Source organism: Anguilla rostrata, chromosome 18 (genome assembly GCF_018555375.3).
Source record: "Anguilla rostrata isolate EN2019 chromosome 18, ASM1855537v3, whole genome shotgun sequence".
In the NCBI taxonomy this organism is placed as follows: Eukaryota; Metazoa; Chordata; class Actinopteri; order Anguilliformes; family Anguillidae; genus Anguilla; species Anguilla rostrata.
The window spans coordinates 17,348,486-17,366,812 of NC_057950.1; the positions used below are offsets into that span (position 1 = coordinate 17,348,486).

At 43.5% G+C, this 18,327-nt stretch overlaps 1 long non-coding RNA gene across 2 annotated transcripts in view; it reads right to left on the bottom strand.

Moving 5' to 3' along the window:
• Window positions 1–1,173: 1,173 nt before the first annotated feature.
• The window catches only part of LOC135245148 (uncharacterized), a 38,526-nt gene continuing 21,372 nt past the window's right edge, over window positions 1,174–18,327 (bottom strand). For both annotated transcript variants that reach the window (XR_010327164.1, XR_010327163.1), the window contains 2 exons: window positions 1,710–1,773; window positions 1,174–1,611 (listed from right to left, as the gene is read on the bottom strand). This is a non-coding gene — a long non-coding RNA (uncharacterized LOC135245148). The remainder of the gene's footprint in view (window positions 1,612–1,709; window positions 1,774–18,327) is intronic.

An 18,327-nucleotide genomic window follows, 5' to 3' on the forward strand; every position in this document is an offset into this window, starting at 1 on the left:
CTTGTGAAAGGTGTTTTGAAGCTGTGGAAGTGCAGTTCAAGTTGTCATGTTGTATACATTGGAACCAAAGACGGGAAAATGGGGACTAGGGCTGCACGATATATTAAAGGGATTTTTTACAAATATAATAAGAAAACCCTTTGCCATTGGGCATACAAGCAGTCATCGGTCATTCTTTCCTTAATCATATCTGACGTGGTAGTAAGCATTATTCTTCTTATTACGCTTCTTAAAAACCACCATTTTATATATTGTGCAGCCCTAGGGGGGAGCCTTATATGGTTGTGAAGTTCCAGCTGGGTCTGGGCACAGTGTGCTTGACAGTCGAAAACCACTACTAATCACATGAGATACAGCCCTTCTGAGTGATGCGCAGTGACTAGGCACTGATGCTGACCCTGATTGGTCCACAACATATTAAGATATTGTCCAAAATGACGCAATAACTTGACAAATCGGCACATAGGGAGACAGTAAACATGACAAGAAAAAATTATTGATTTCATATTTGGACCATATTGGTACCATTGACTTACACTGAAACGGGTGTCTGAAAGACCTTTACTGGAGCCAACCACACTGGCGCTAGAAAGCAACGGCCACAAAGTGAGCTTCATAAATGAAGCTTGGCCTTGGCTGCTTGGTTTGAAAACAGCACCAGACACCACTGTTATGGTGCATGCAGGCAAACACTTATATATGGGGATAGTGGGAACGCTCGCCTTCAATCCAGGCAGTGTGTGTTAGCAATCAGTACATTGTGAAAGGAACACACCATTCATATACAGACAGTTTCTCTGGAAAAAGAGATTCGGTTCGCACGAGGGCTTTAAGTCAATTAAAAAATAGTTGAGGTAACTGGTGTGTTAATTGGCTGTTGCTGAGATTTTCCTAGCATTGCGTAGTCTGGAATTCATTTCTATTGCTTAAATTCCAACTGAGCAGCATTGAGTAAGAATCTCATGCAGAATTCTTTGTTCTGAATATAGCATCAAACAAATAAATCATAAACTCAGCAAGTCGCTCTGCTAAAATTGCTCTGATTATACCTAATGACAGCATGCATGCAAATGAACAATTTTCCAGAATTAATATTGTGGAAACAAAATCTTTCGCATGTTGGTACCCCAGCTGTACTTATTTGAGAAAGAAGCTTTTGAACACAAATGGCTTACAGTAGCTCTATTAATACACTTCAGTTCTGTCTCCTAAATATGTAGCAGAACTAATAACAACAGTCAGTTCATGTCAGTTAATGTCATAGCAAAGAGCTATTCTGAGTGTGCCTAACACCCCACCTTTTCTGTTCAGGAGGATAGTCCTCACACATGTGGTCAGGCACACGCATGCACACACACACACACACACACACACACACACACAACAGGAAGAGAAGCATGTGCTTCGGATCCTATTTCCACACTTATTTCAGGCTGGTTCAGTAGAAGGAGAAGCAGGCGCTGTGACACAGCCACTCAAGTGACCGAATCTGATTATCTCCACACCGATTCTGGGAACAGGGCTCACAGAAAAGCTCAATCTTCTCCTTGTACTTCCTGTGTAATGCGCGGCATCCAGCTTGAGCAGTGAGTGGGGGAGGAGAAGGCAACCCTGGGGATGTACAGACATGCACCGCACAAGCACAAATAATGAGTTTTCTGCCTCCTTTAGCCAAAGGAAAGAAATAAGGAGACAGAGATCTGACTCGCCTGCACAGCAGAAATCAATTCTTTGCCGTTAGTTAATGAACGGAATACTGGCTCGATCACAGCACTGAAAATGAAAAGAAAACATTCAAATCTACTGAAGGCTCATTTGCATCTAAATTGGCAGCCTTTGCCCTACATTTCAGGACCACTGGCCCGCCATTGTACCCCTCAGAGAGCGTGATCATTATACCACTGTGTGTGTGTGCATATGTACGTACGTTCTGCATTTGTGTGTGTGAGTGCATCAGTAACACACTTCTGTGAGAACATCCCCGTAATGCTTTTTTGCTTCTTTGCTTATATTCTCTCTGTCTCTCTTTCTCTCTCTCTATCACACACACACACGTATCACTATACACAAACATGTACGAACACATGCACCCAAAATAGTTGAGCGTGTCATTAGTGCTGTTAGGGTCAATTACTCATTCAACTTCAAATAATTTCACTCAACATATCAATGCATTCATTTCTAATCTCTTTCCAGGTCAACTACTCCACATTCAAACCCAGTTACAACACTCAGTTGTAGTTCATCTGCAGAACTTGTTTATTCCATTCTAATTCATAATAAAATGCACATTTTCTCACTCAATGACCGAACTGTATGTGTCAGCTGTACATGCTGGCAGTGCTTGCGTGTCGTCAGTGCTATGCTTTGTGCTAGCAGGGCTTGCGTGTTATCAGTGCTATGCTGTGTGCTAGCAGGGCTTGCGTGTTATCAGTGCTATGCTGTGTGCTAGCAGGGCTTGCGTGTTATCAGTGCTATGCTGTGCGTGCTAGCAGGGCTTGTGTGTCATTAGTGCTATGCTGTGTGCTAGCAGTGCTTGCGTTTTATCAATACTCTGCTGTGCGTGCTAGCAGTGCTGCGCATGTCATCAGTGCTATGCTGTGCGTGCTAGCAGTGCTTGCGTGTTATCAGTGCTATGCTGTGCGTGCTAGCAGTGCTTGCGTGTTATCAGTGCTGTGCTGTGCGTGCTAGCAGTGCTTGCGTGTTATCAGTGCTGTGCTGTGCGTGCTAGCAGGGCTGTGCATGTCAGCAGTGACATGCTATGCTGGTTAGCATCATTGTGCACGTTAGCAGAGCTGCATTGTCCCACAGGTTGAGGGCTTTCCATCCTTCACCTGGACATCACCTTGCACCTCAACCGCTCACCCCGGGGCGCCAGGAGGCTCTCCTGTAGGTGCCGGCATAGAAGGTCTATTTCAGGATCAAAGCTTTTAAGCATTTACTTCTGCTCCCATTATCAGCCCTATTAAAGCCTCGCTCGAGAAGCCTGGATGCCCACGTGCGCTTGCAGTGCCCTGCGTGCCCAGGCCTGTCCATTAAGCAGCCACTCCCTGCGATTCGCAGAGCCCCGCTGCATAAAACTGCGATTAGAAGCACATTTACGGCCCAGTCCAAAAGACATAAGCGTTTGCATTTCATGCACCTTTTACATTTGATTTGCTCCAGTGCCATCTGTCTAGCACTACACTGACAGCTACCTTAAGCTTGTGAAAAGGATTCAGCAATGTCAGGTGTGTGTATGTGTGTGTGTGCATGTAGTGTGACACGCTGCAATGATTTAGTCTGCGCTTGTTCCTGTCGCAGGATCTGAGTCACGCGATGCACTGTGATGCTTTTAGTTTCTGACATAAGGACCTGTCTTTCCAAGTCCCTATGGGATCTACAGTTCTCAGGGCCCTGTACTTCTTAGAAAATAAATCCATCAAAAAGTCTGGTGATGTGTCTTTTTAATGGTTGTTTAGGCACTCCTAAACCCTCCTAGTGGTAAAGGGAGGGTGAAAATTTAATATAAATTCTGTCTGCTTTCACCACCCTCCATCTAATTCCCATACTGGACTAAAATTTCTGTTTACACACTGTAACTCACTTACATTAGAAATATCAGCTTAATTGCCTCCATTACATTGCAGATATTTAATCATTTCCCCTGGCAAAATGAAAACATATTACAGAACACTTTGTCTTATAATCAGAGGGATCACTGGAGATTGTGATATTCTAAATCAATTGCTTCCAACCCGGGACCCAAAAGATCAACCATTAAGTTTCAATTCATCTTAGATTACCTGTTTATGATGGTAATTAACCAGTAACCTTAAGACTGAATGATTATATTGATGTCTTGGTAGTATTCTGGTCGTTCATTAAATTGCTTACAGAATAATAATAAGTTGTTTATCTGTTTTACTTTTCACAACATATAATTTCAGCATTATTCCATTATTTCAACTTTAAGTAGAATCAAAGTATATAAAAATTATATATAAATAAATATATATATATTTTTTTTTTTCTGTCCCTTTGGACAGAAAATGTAATTAAATTAAAGCTGAGGTAAAGCCCTTTCCTGACTTAATTACAAATGCCCACCAAAAGGCATTTTAATCTGCAATGCAAATGGCCTCAGTTTCCATAATTAAGTGACCGGCTAATTGACTGGCTAATTGTTTGAGGGTGCCACGCCTGAAAGAGGTGAATTAAGTTTGAAGATGACTGCTATAGATACAGAAAATATTAACAATTGAAGCGGCAGAGGAGCGTTTGATTGAAGTAGCCACAGAATGCGCCAGTGGCTCATGTTGGATTCCTTTTGGGAAACACATCATGGCCGCCTCACTCAGAACAAATGCCACATATTTCAAATGACACATCTTTAGGACTTCGATCTGGTGGTCGTCTCACCTCCCCTGTCCCCTGGACAGTGTTTTTTTTTTGAGACATTGCTGATTCGTGACTTCAAATAGTTTCCGCTAATTCATCAATAAACCTTAAGGAATTCTGCACTGAAAATCAATGGGCGAAATGAAGGGGAAACAGTTATGGATCCCCGTGGTCATTTGAATGTGAATTAAGGATGGAATCGATAGGTGACAGAATGACAGGGCGTGTTAGCCTGCCTTGTGCAGTCCTCTCAGAGAGAGAGAGTGTGTGAAAGAGAGAGAGAGAGATGCTCTGTGAGCTAGCACACACAGTCCCAACACAATGGTGCCTCAGAACTCGCTAACTCCTTGACCAGCGTCAAGCCGTTAGCGGTGAGATTTAAAAGACCCCCCCCCCTTCCCCCCAGCACCCACCACCGGAAGCATGAATAACACAAGAAGAGAAAGGTGTCCACTCAGGAAGAGATGGATTCCCACTCGGTTTTTCAGCCAGCACCCCAGGCTATAGGAAAGAGCGGTGCCCGCATTAAAAGCACAATCTCCCGCTTTCCCTTTTATTTACAGCCAACACACACATCTGCCGATTGTCCGTGTCTTAAGTGTCAGTTGGCGTAAGCGAAGGACACACAGGGAAGACTGCTGGCAGTGCCTGCAGCTTACAGCTTAGGAAGTGATGCTAATGGAGTGTGATGTAGGACCCAGAAGCTGTGGGTGTAGAAGCTGTGGGCACAGAGGTGGAGGTGACGGTGTAGAAGTTGCCGACACTGTGTGTTTAACATGCCCTCATCCCCCTCCCATAGAAAATTTTTCAACTCGTAGTTGTGTGTGTGCTGTCTTTTCCCAGCTGTACAGCTCAGTTCAATTAAAGACGCTGTCGCAAAGATGCTCCACAGAAAAAGAGAAATTGGGGGAAAAACGAGGCCTGAAACCCCAGTGGAAAGAAAAATACTCAAGCAGTGCAGAGAAAAAAACTCCCCAATGGAAAGAAATCTAAGGGGGAACTCGGCTGGAGTGGGGTGGGGGGGGGGCATCCTCCACTGGCTGGCCTGGTGTAGTAAAGATGGACTGCATGCTAACAGAGCTGATCATGCTATTATACCTGAAGCACACTTAATCCCAAATAAACCTGCTAAGCATTGGTGCAGTTAGATTATTCAAAACAGATTAGCAGGTTGCATTACCTCAAGATATTCATAGCTTCTTTTTTGCCAATTCTCATAATAATGTATTTTAAAACCAAACCTGAAAGCATCAGTGCTCTTTCAGAGGCTCATATTTAACGTTTAATGTTTTAATGTCAAGAATGTTTTGAGGAATTAAACACAAATAGTGCAGGAAATGACATTCACACAAATGCACAAATGGGCTGCCACATCTTTACCCAAGCTTTCCCAAAACACAGCAGCAAGAACCCTAAAAAAAATTCTTCATAGTGCTTTATGGACTAATATTTGTGTATTTCTATCCACACACACACACACACACACACGCATACACACACACACACACACACACACACACAGCAAACTGCATTCAGGGCTGAGACTGAGCAATACCCTGTAGAGATATTTTCTTTACTACTGTAGTTTCCTCCATGTAAATCTCTCTTCACAGTTTACCAGTACATTAAATTAAAATGACTAAATGTATTTCAAAATGTATTTCATCCCAGTTATATACGACTCATGTGTTTATTTACTTATTCCTTAACTGTGACAAATCTGCACCATGGTGAACATCAGTCACCATTAAGGTTTGCCTTCATGTGTTACACCTGCCTGAAATGCAGAGGAAAGGAAAAGAAAACCGTTTCACAGTGTTAGTCTTGCAAAATAAAAGCGCACATATATTTAAGGATTGCGCAGAGGAAATGCATTGAAGGTGTTTTTAACCCAGAGAAACCTCTCAGGATTCAGGCTGGAGAGTGCACAGAAAACACAGTAAGGTGAACCTCTTTAATGAAGGGGCGCACTACGCCCACGCACAGCAAAGCAGCTCCTGTTAATCCTGCTAGGTGTTTTAACCCTGCTGTAACTGGGGTTGTAAATTGTGCCCCTGGGTTTCACACAGAAACGGAGGAAGAGCAAGAATCGCCAATGAAGGCTCAAGCCCCTGGTGGCCAGAATAACAGGAAACAAGAATCAGACCGAGAGCACCGCCCATCACCTACAGGAACACGCATTGCTTCCAGGTAATTTATCTGCCTGGTGTGGAGAGTGCCATAATTGAACTGGTGTTTACATTAGCTCTTTTACTTAAGGGTGTTAAGAACAGGTAAGCCTGATTATATCACCCAATCTCCTCTCACAAACACACACACATACACACACTTGCACACACACACACGCACACGCACACGCACACGCACACGCACGCACACACACTTGCACACACACGCGCGCGCACGTACACGCCTCACGCGCACACAGTGGTACTGTCACCTGTCCATCCCTGCTCCTCTGTTGTGTTAAAGGGTAATCTGGGTTGGGTTCGATCACAGGAATAAATGATGCTACATTCACGAAACGCTCCTGGAATTGGTCCAAACGCTGTACAATTTAAACTGCCAGTGAGGCACAACCCTTGTCAGATCAGCCAACCAGTTACCAACGCTGGGTTTAATTATCTAAAAGCCATATTGACTTTTCCAGCAAACGTCACAAAGCAATTTCACGCTCCAGTTGTCTCTCACTGAAGATCACCATAAAAGAAATGGTGGTATTAAATGTATAAGAAATTACCCAGCGTGTGCGTTAACTTTGCACTGAAGTGCTGGTTCTTGAATGATCGTATTATATGATTACACTAAATGGCCTGTTTTTTTTCCCCCACTTCCTACATGCTACATCCCAGTGCAATACGAAGCAGCACTTAACTCCCCTCTCCTCTGATACCTGGAGCCTCCAGGCACTGATTGAGTAACTTTAATTCTGCTAAAGTCCTTCCCTGGCTTTAATGGGGAATTTGAATGCACGGAGCCTTCATGTTGCTCTCAATTGACTCGGAGAACTGGCACCTCAAATTTTGCGTCACATGGCACTCTCGCACAGGGCACTTCAGGCAACCGATGGCCAGGACAGGAGACGATGATGAAGAGGATACTGATGGCAGTACACTTTCATATAATTCTACACTGATGTTAGAAGTCCAGTACGTGTATGCTTGCACTGGCTCCCTCTTATATTTAGAATTTCATTTCAAATTTTATCGTTGGTTTTTAAAGGAAAACGTGAAATCACCTGAGTATACAAGAGGCATGCTTGTATTCAACGAGAGAGAACGCACTCAGGTACACAGCTGAGCTCCTGTGTGTCCCAGTCCTTTTCTTTTAAGCTGCTTTTAGTTCTCATGCCCCCAAACTCAAGAACACTCTGCCTCAGTGTGTTAGAGGTTCACCTTCTGCTCCTGTTTTTAAATAGCTCCAAAACCGACTTTTTTAAAGACGGCACTTCACTGACCTGCTTAAACTTTTATTTTCTTATTTTGTTCTTATTGTTCATTTTTCACTGTCTTACTGTTTTGATTGTTGTTTCATAAATGTTTTATGTGGGCTTTCATTGCAGTTTTTGTTATTATTTTTTATTTGATTTATGGCGTATACTTCTAGTTTTTAATCCTAGAAATAATTCTGTATCTTGCAGTTTCTTTTTCTCTTGCACCTTTATTATCTCTGTAAAGCATGTTGTGCTGCTTTTCTGTGTGATAGGTGCTACATACATAAAGTTTATTATTATTATGCTTGTTGCTGTTGTTCATGACTGACATGATGAAACACAGCATCATCTTCTTTTGCTCTGACCATCCCCTGTCCCCTGAAAGCAGCAACTGGATGCCATGGAATGCAATTAATGAGCAGTCAAGACTCATGTTTGCAAGACACCCAACTCAAAGCTAATATTGTGCAGTCTATAATTAGCAGAGATAAGGTTTGGTCAGGCAAAGCCATTTGTCTTGTTACACATCAAAGAATCCTATTAGCACGGCCTCGTCGTGGACACGCGCTCCAGTTGGGAATGCAAAAGACTTATCTGGGGCTGAGGAACACATTTATTTGTCTTGGAGATGAGCGGGCTGAGGCGTTTCGGCCTTTGAATGTCAGAAACCTGTGTGGGTTTCTTAGAGCAGGTGATTCAGTGAATTGTTCCTTGCATAACATGAGCAGAAGGAGAGGGCCTCCACAGGCAGGTAGGAGGTTGGGTTTTTAGTGCCCTTTTGTTATCAGGTAGGAAAGAATGCCGTGTTCTAGGTTTGAGAAAATGAATGGTCAGCAGCAGTCAGCTTTTCAGAAATGTGTGATTTTTTTATCATCTGTTAGCTATAGTGTTCTTTTTCTGTCTTTCTGCTAGGAAACTGCCCCAAACACACATGGGCATCTTGAGCTTGTAGTGGCTCACAGAGAGCAGTCACTGCCTTGGGCATGGTGAAAAGATTCTGTTTTAAGCAGTGGTTCAGAGACACAGTATATTCCCTGTTGGAGCAGTGGGCACACACACACATGCGAGCGGGCACACACACGCGCAGGCGGGCAGGCACACACACACACGCATGCTTGCACACACACTCTCTCTTTCTCTTACTCTATCTACTGCATATCATTGTATTGAACAGTAACCTGACATCTTTCAGTTGGAGCACTTTGCCCCCAAGGGCTGGGTCAAAGGTCATGCAACCATTACACCACCATTGAAAAAAAGTAATCTTTATTTATTAAACATCAACAGTACATCTTCATGCTGTGTATAAGTCAATATTTTATCTCAAGATGTCTTCTGATTGAATTGGAATTGAACTGTAGAACACAACAGGCTCTCATTTCTACACGGAACCAATAAACCGAACAATGAGCAGTGAGAAAACAGATGGTGTGGAAGACTGAGAGAACACAAGAAACTTATAAAAGAAAAAATATTCAACGATGAGCAAAGAAGTCAGTATAAAATAAACAAAACCGATGAACTATAGTGAGCTCCATAATGTTTCGGACAAATACTTTTTTTTGCTTTACTCCACTTTCTCTGTACTCCACAATTTGAGATTTGTTAATTTCAGCTTTTATTAAAGGGTATTTTATACACATTGGTTCCAGCACGTAGAAACCAAATTGAGCACTTTTTATCCATCTATTTTATCCATAGAGTCTTGATTGGAGGCTTTGATTGCCTTTGGAGTTTGTTATTGCATTTGTCAACATGAAGACCAGAGTTGTGCCAATGCAAGTCAAGGCAGTCATTATGAGGCTGAGAAATTAGAAAAGAACAGTCAGAGACATTGGCCAAACCTTAGGCTTAAAAAAGAAAGTGTGGCACCTGGTGATGTCAATGGGTCACAGACTTCAAATGGTCACTGCATGCAAAGGATATGCAACAAAGTACTAATCAAGACTACTTTTACTTTTATGTGGCACTAAGGAGTCCGAATCATTGTGGTACTTAATTAATTTAAATTAAATTAAAAGCTGAGAATGTGCACTTTAACCACACAAGAATTGTTTGTTAACATATCTAAAATTGTGGAGTCCAGAACCAAATAAAGAAAAAGTATATATTATAAGTTAAAAAATCGGGAAAATATTTTATTATTTTTCCCCAAAAATGTGTCACAATTATTTTCACCACAGATAATAAAAATCTGCAAAAATATATATTTACTAACATGTTACATTTTTAAGTTTAATCTTAATGAACTGTATTGTGGTCTCTCATGGCTTCCTATTGCAATGGGGTATAAAAACAAGGTACTCACAGAAAAAAATGAGAAAAATGTTTGTTGAACTTCACAAGTCAGGAGATGGTGACACTGAAATATAAAGCTAAAGATATCACTTTACACTTTTAGGTCATAAATTAAGAAGTGTAAAACTGATGAAACACCTGGTAAACCTGCCTGGCTGAAGATGCAAGTCAATGATGGCTACCTGCACACACAGCGAGGCAGATGGTTTGGGAGGCAAAGGAAAATCAAGGGCTATAGTTACAAAACTGGATTGCATTTTGGGGACATTTCTACCATATGAAGTCTCCGCCCATGCCGGTTGGCTTTTCGGAAAGGATTTCCAGAAATTAACCTCCATTGAGAGCAATCACCAAAAATAAGCATCTGGAGTTTGCTAAATGGCATTCAAAATTGGAACTGGATTTGAACCTGAGTGCTCTGATCAGATGAGGCCGAAACTGAGCTTTCTGGCCACGCGCACCAGCAGTGGGTTTGATGTTGGAAGAAGGATGTTTATGTTGAAAAGACAGTATGCTGTTTTGTTTCATTCAGACAGGTAAGAAACAGAGAGGGTGTTAGACAAAGAAGGTTCTCACAGATAAGAAAGTGCCATGGCAGGGGATCGAACCCCTCTCCGCTTGACTCACATATGGCTTGAGAATTGGCTGCCCTACAGACTGCACTGTGTACTAAAGCAAATTTTCCACGTTTGGAATGAAAATATGGCTCCGTAATTGTGTGAATAATTTTGTAGGGCCCTGTATAAGAAATATGTGAAATATGAAAAAAATGTTTCAAGATGAGTGGCAATGCAGTCTAAATAATCAACATGGTCTTTCTGATATCATGCAATATACAAAGAAAACCTCTGTATGCCTGTCTCTTACTTGCAGAGCTGCAGTAAGAGGCAGAAGACATCTGGTAAACAGACTGATGCACCAGAAGCAGAATACAAAACAATGACCAGGAACTGTAAACAACGTATGTGGGCATGTATTTGTCTATTCCTCTTCGTTTCTCTGTTCTGTATAGAACTGCAGTTAACCAGCATTTCTCTCTCTCTCTCTTTCTCTTTTCTTTTATCTCTCTCTCTCTGCCTCTCTCTGCATGTGGGGGTTTCTCTCTGAATGAATGGAAGAATGAATGGAACCAATGTGGTGTAATAAACTGAATTTGATACCCTTCATTCCTCTGTACCATTTTTGCCTCGGTCTCTGTCTCTCTGTCTCTCTCAGTCTCTCTTTTTTATTTTATTTTATGAAATGAACCAAATTAACCAGCATTAACCAAAAACAGGAAAAGGAAATTGAATTAATTATGTATAAATCAGGAAGCTCTTTAAGGAACCAGCCAATGGAAGAGTCATACACTCTGGGCGTCAGCTAATCAGGATGTAATATAGCCGGGAGTCAATATTCTGGCAGGAAGAATTTCTTAGCATACAGCTGGAAAACCAAAAAAAGGACATGTCAGTTCAGTCTCTAATTGGTATATTTGTAAAAGCCCTGATGTGACATGAAGGCTAGAAGGGCTTACTGCAGCAGACCTCTGACTTCACTGTCGCACGGCCTGCAGACCAGTAACATTCCCCTGGCAAGTGTCATTGCATTCTCACAGTGCTGTCTCTGCGGCTTCTGATTACGATCGCGCACGAAGGGCTAGAAGGGCTATCGTGTGAGTGTGCGCTAATGCGGCAATACACACAGACACACAGAAACAAGATATGTGAGAGAAGGAACAGTGAGAAGAGTGCTGTTTAATGCTAATTGTGCCCATCAGCTGCTCAACACCCACCTTATCCTGAGCATGGGGGTGCTGGAACCTATCCCAGTGTGCATTGGGCGAGAGGCAGGAATACACCCTGGACAGGCCGCCAATCTATCGCAGGGCACACATACCATTCACTAACACACTCACACACTCATACCTATGGGAAATTTAGAGTCACCATGCCTATCTGCATGTCTTTGGACTGTGGGAGGAAACTGGAATATATATATATATATATATATATATATAGCTGTGTGTGGGTGAGCATACATTTGCGTATGTGTGTGTGCATGCATATGACTGAGCACTGATTGGTCCTGCTGGCAGACAGGAAGTGAGGGTGGCAGAGCTCTGGAGAAAAGGAGCTTCATATCAGTCTCATCTGCTGCAGTTGAGATGTGAATAAGGATGTGACTGGAGAGTCTGTGTTTCTTTTCTCCTCCACCTGAGCCTTGACACGCCACAATGCACCCAACTCAGCCCGCACACCCTACTCTGGAGGGGGGAGGGCATACCCTTCAAGTATAGTTACAGAAAAGCTTGTTAACAAGGCATGGGGAGCGAACAATGAGACACTGTTACATTGTTCAGCTTCTTTCCCAGGCAGGAGAACCTCTTTGTCGCAGAGATAAAGTGCAGTGAGTAAACGATTTAGTAGCAAGTATCCATTCAAGGGTGCATCCCATTCCAGTGTACACAGTCCCATTGTTTGCCATGTAATTGAGTCGCTTTGGTTTTTGTTAATCTCGTCGTTTTATTTAATGAACGACCACTTAGTGGGGAAATTTAAACTAATTTAACGCAGCGGAGAGCTCGGTAGCAAAAACACAAATGCTAGGAGACACATTTACCTATCAAGCATTACTACAAGACAGCTGGGTCAAAATTTTGACCTGCAGCTAATGGAACTGGACAAACAGCAAATGTAAAATGCAAGAACAACAGTGGCCAGCAGCCTGTGCAAGATGCTAAACAGTCACAAATGGGTTCTGGTAGATTTTGTTTGCTGGCTGATGACTTCTACCATGACTGTAAATTGACCCCAACTCCAAATGGATAAAACTTGTGAAGGGGTTTACGATTCATCCACAGCCATACATACAAGAATAGATTCTGCAGGTTTCATATTAGTGTGAAGTTACTGTGATTGCAACAGCAAGGTGGTAGGATTCAAGCAATGGGGAACTAAATAGAATTCCTCCCAACCACAGAGAGGAAACGAGACATAGCATCATCACGCCTGCATCTAATGCATTTCAGATTCTCCCGGCAAAGCTTTCCATTTCAAATTTATAAACATTTAAAACTGACACAGGTCCATGTTAATTTTAGAATCCCCATGTTTCTTCAGAGAAACAGGAGGAAATGGCGATAAAACACACAACGGCACACAGCAGTTCTCGAACGGATGCACAAAGAACAGATGAGAGTTGCCAGGAGACAAATATAGAGCGTGATGCATGCACTTATCTTCTGGTGAACAAATAGCAGGTTATATAAAAACAACAGCAACAGTAGTAATGGTTATGACTAAGACTACTGTTTTGTCATGGATGCTATTGGGCCACAAGCAAGATCTGAATAGTAAAACAAGACGTTTTACTACAGTGGCTATTAAAGCTTATGATACGAGGATCCAACTGTAGATTTTATCTATGGTAGTTTTAAAAAAGGGTGGTTTGTTTCCAGTTTGAGAAAGCTGCTGACACATCTTCCAATTCATATTAGAAAAAGAAATGTCTTAGCAAGATCCTATGGAGACTGTTCATCTTTTCAGTGGTCTTAGGTCTTCTGGGTTTGGTTGCAATTCAGATTAATTCAGTCCATTTCCAGCCAAAATCTGATGACTGCACTACATTTAGAACTAACTGTATTTTTTTGTTGCCAAAAAAATATCTGTTAGGACATCCAAGTTTTTCAAGCAGAAGATATGCTCGCCAGGGGAGCAGGCTAGATGCTACATTTTGCAGGTTCAAGCCTGGTACATAACTTGGCTCCTCCCACTTCGGGGGGGGGGGGATTCAATTCGATTTTGTTTGTACAGTGGTTGCTACAGAAACATGGTCACAAAGATGTATTACAGAAAAGCAGAAAATTGAAACATTGGAACAGACAGCCTGAAACCCTCAAACGACCAAAAAGTGAGGGGAGAAAACTTCCCATTGGGAATAAAAAACACTCAAACATGATGAGAAAACATGGCAAGATTTCTTCCCAAGTGGGAAGAAATCTTGGAGGAGGAGATATAGATGAATATGGGATAGAGAGAGGGATCTCATCCTTCACTGGCCAGCCTGGTGTTAATAGTCCCCCAATATCAGCAGTGTGTGTTTGTGTGTGAGTATGTGTGAGTGCGAGTGTGTGTGCACATGCTTGTGTGTGTGTTTTGCATGCATTCTCTCTCCTATGGGACTAAGTGGCCTGCAGCCTGTAAAACAGCTCCTGGCACATGAGCGAGTGCAATGCTATGGCCCAGCAGCCGCAGTGCCCTGCGTGAGCATGCAGATCGCACTGCGGCGGCTCCAGAGACACAGCTGCTCAGCCCACAAACCGACGGGAAAAAAAGGGGCAAATACAGTTTGGAAACCATCTGCTATTTCACTAAACATTATATTTCCAGAATGTATTTCTCATTCGGTACGTATGCTCCACGGGTTTGGTGCCAGGCGTAATATTTATGGTAGCATTTATTACTGCAGACCCACCCCTAGCATTAGCTGGAAGGAACTGCCATTACATCAGCTGTGTCAACTCAGGTAAACCAGTAGCATGCAGCAATGAAACCTGCAATTAGCATCCAGTATCCTCAATGCTAACAGATAAGGTGCAGTAGGGACATCTGTACATATCTGTATATATAACTTTAGTACAAGCTTTTAGTAGTAAATCATGATTGTAAAATATCTCTCTCACCACGAGAGAATTAAAAAATTATAAAAGCTTTGCTAATGATCTCATTGTCTTTGGTGGTGGATTGCATTCTGTACGCCTGCAGTGCTGTTGGCTGATGTGTGTGTGTGTATGTGTGTGTGTACGTATGCGTGTGTGTGGGGGGAGGGGGTTAGTCAGTTGTCCTCCCACATTAATAATGACCCGCCCCATTAATAATGTAGAGGATGAATCACAGCGCAGCCCTTTGGCTGAGACCCCCTGTAGCTACAGCCCGCCACCTTGTAAAGTGCCAATACTAAGCAGCTAATTAAAGAGGCTTATGTATCCCAGCAGCGGCAGGGACTACGGTGACACACAGGAGACATTTTGGCTCTGCCGCAGCTCTCGCGCTCCCTCTCTAACCATTCCATATTTTTGTTGCGCAATGCCAAAAATATTGAACATAAAAAAACCCAAACTTTATTTCATAATTATATCTCAGTGACCAATTGTCAAAGCATGTCATGCATTGATATCATGGTATCTTAAGAACATGTGGAGCTGGCACTGATTGCATTATAGAGATGTGGTGATTGTAACATACAAGTTTTTAGCAGTATCAAACAGGGCTCCATATTTGCAATATAGAGAACACTGCAATACTCCATATATTGTAATTTGACCAACAGAACGGGTTGTGCTTTAAACATGGAGAACAGGTTGCAATTTGACCATGTAAAACCAGTTGTGATTTGATCATCCAGAATTTGGGGTATTTCACAAAGCAGGATTACAGAGTTAGACGGGTAACTACATTGAGTAAAACCTGGAGCCACTCTTTTTACTTCAGTCCATTGTCCAGATTTGGGAGTGTTCCAGGTTTTACTCAGTGAAGTTATCCAGCTAACTCCGTAATCCTGCTTCATGAAACAGGGCCCTGGTTGCGATTTGAGCATACAGAACTGGTTGTAATTTGAATATGCGGAACCAGTTGCGAATAGAACATGCAGAACCAGAGGCAATTCGAACATGCGGAACCAGTAGCGATTGGACCACAGAGAACCGACTGCAGTTAGCACATGCAGAGCCAGCTCTGATTTGAACATGTTGAACCTATTGCCATTTGGACACGCAGAACCAGCAGAACCAGTTGCGATTCGACCGCGCAGAACCAGCCGTGACGGAACACGCGAAGCAGACTACACGGTAACGAACGGCGGTGGCGGTAGCGCGCTAAGGCGTCGCCGGGCGCTCCGCGAGACGCCGAGAGCGGACCCTGCCGGCGGCGGGGGGCGAGGTTGCCGGGCGCCTCGCTGCGGTGCTGCTGACAGGCGAAGCCAGCCCGTGACAGATGGCTGCGCTGCGCAGCGCGCTATATTGTTCCGCGAAGGCGCCCGCGGGCTCCGCGCTGGCTGCGTGGGCTTCCAGGCGGGAACGGGAGCCTGCCTCGCTGACTTATTGAAGCAGATTTGGCGTGGGCGGGAGGCATTTAACATGCATATCTGCGGCCTATAACGATGATCACAATAAAGCCCGGCGATGAGGCGGTTACTCATCTCAGAGAGCCCGGGCTGTTCGGAGGAAGTCCTGAGGACAAAAAGAGTGAATGAGAGAGAGAGAGAAAGAGAGGGGGTGGGGGGGGAGAGAGAGAGGGAGAGAGAGAGGGAGGGAGAGAGAGAGAGAGAGAGAGGAATTGAGGGAGGGAGAGAGAGAGAGAGGAATGGAGGGAGGGAGAGAGAGAGAGGAATGGAGGGTGTCAAATTAAGTTTGCCCGCCACGCAATGTGCCGTTAATCAAGTGGAGATAAATATTAGACCACATTGGCTCCATTCATTCTGCAAAATCAATTCTTTCCAAAGTACATTTTCCTTTCTTTTCTTCTAGCTAAAGAGAAAAAATAAATTGCTGCCTCTTTAATAAGTGCCTCTAATGCAGATGAATAGCTGAGTGCATCTGCACCCTATTCCCTCTCCACAGTAAACAGCACCTCACGCCTAACAGCGTTTACCTCTCAGTCCCATTCCAATTCATCACCCCCCTCCCCCCCCCCACTGAGTGTTTACAGCCACTCCTTTCATAACATCAGGCAAACAGCTCCACCTCTCCCCTCAGCCACCCCCCCCCCACATGCACACACACAGGAATGTGCTCACACATACACAAATGCACACACATGGGAATACGCGTGCACGCACACACAAACACATGCACACACACACAAATAAACACGAGCCTGCAAACCACACACACACACAGATACATACTAACACAAACACATACAATTGAGCCATTTTTAAATGGATGTACGAAGCTAAATATTACGCCGTGTGGGGTCAGACTCAGTCCAAACATGGATGAAGAGGCGAAGGACGTTAGGCAAAATGGATTCTAGATGAAAACTTTAATTCCTGTTCAGTACAACTACTTTGGGTTGCATCCACAGCCAAAAATAACAAACCCTGGGTCCCAGTTATGCATAGATAGCTGAATTAAATGAAACCCAGACAGCCTGCTAGCATAGCTCAAGTTATCTCCCTGTCGGCGCACCAAGAAAAGCTGATGCTGCTATCCAATATCGACCTGGTCCCTGCCCAAAAAATCCTAAACACTTAAAACATAGTACAGAAACCCCAGTTCTCCCCTCCCCATCTCAGCTCCTCCAATTAATAAGTTTCTCCTGTCTGGTTTTTGTTTAGAATTTCAGAAACTTTATACAGAAAGTATATGTGAGAGTTCTGTCTGCCAAACAAGGGAGAAATGATTTAAATTACCTGTGGAAATGACCTAAAGTAAATTACACACTGTTATTCAAGACCATGTTTGGTTCACTGCTGGATACAGCAGGCTAAATAGGCTGAATTCCATATCCTTGTCAATATATGAAAATATCAGTTCTTATGTTAATTTATGCTCTTATATAAAAACAAAGCACTCTCCACAGCAAAAGACTGATTGGTTCCACACATGATCACTAACGAAAAGTAACAAAATGAAAAGTTCTGTGTACAATTGTGCCAACTGGGCAGAAGGTAGAGCAGAGCACACAAGTGCCATACGCTCTACCCACAATGCCATGCGCTCTAGCCCCCCCCCTCCCCCACACACACACACACAGAAAGCGGCACGGCGAGAATCTCCAGGCACCTCCCCGATTGCAAGGTCATCTCATCATCGCGGGGGGCGCTAATTGCGTGCGCATAAGCGACTCTCATTACAGCCGTAATGTGAAAGATCGCCCGGCGCTCTTTTCAAAGCGGCGCGGTTTGCTCCTAAAAACGGCGGAATTCCCCTGCTCTTCCTCGCTAACCCCTTAATCATTATAAATCACGTCTGATCTCCTCTCCTTCAGAAAAAAACGTCAACTGTTAGTTCCCTCAGTGCGGCTTTCGAATCGCAGCCTCGTGTCTCGTATGAGGCGGACGATCAATCTTGGAGGCTTTATTTTCCCCGGTAGGTGCCAGGAGGCGACACGGCGAGCCGCTCTGTGCCATTACCGCCGCCGCTTCCCCGTGCCTCAGTGTTCCCTCCCGCCGCAGCTCCAAGGATGAGTTTATCACAAGGGGCTCATGGGAAGGGGAGCGCATTCGTCCCACAA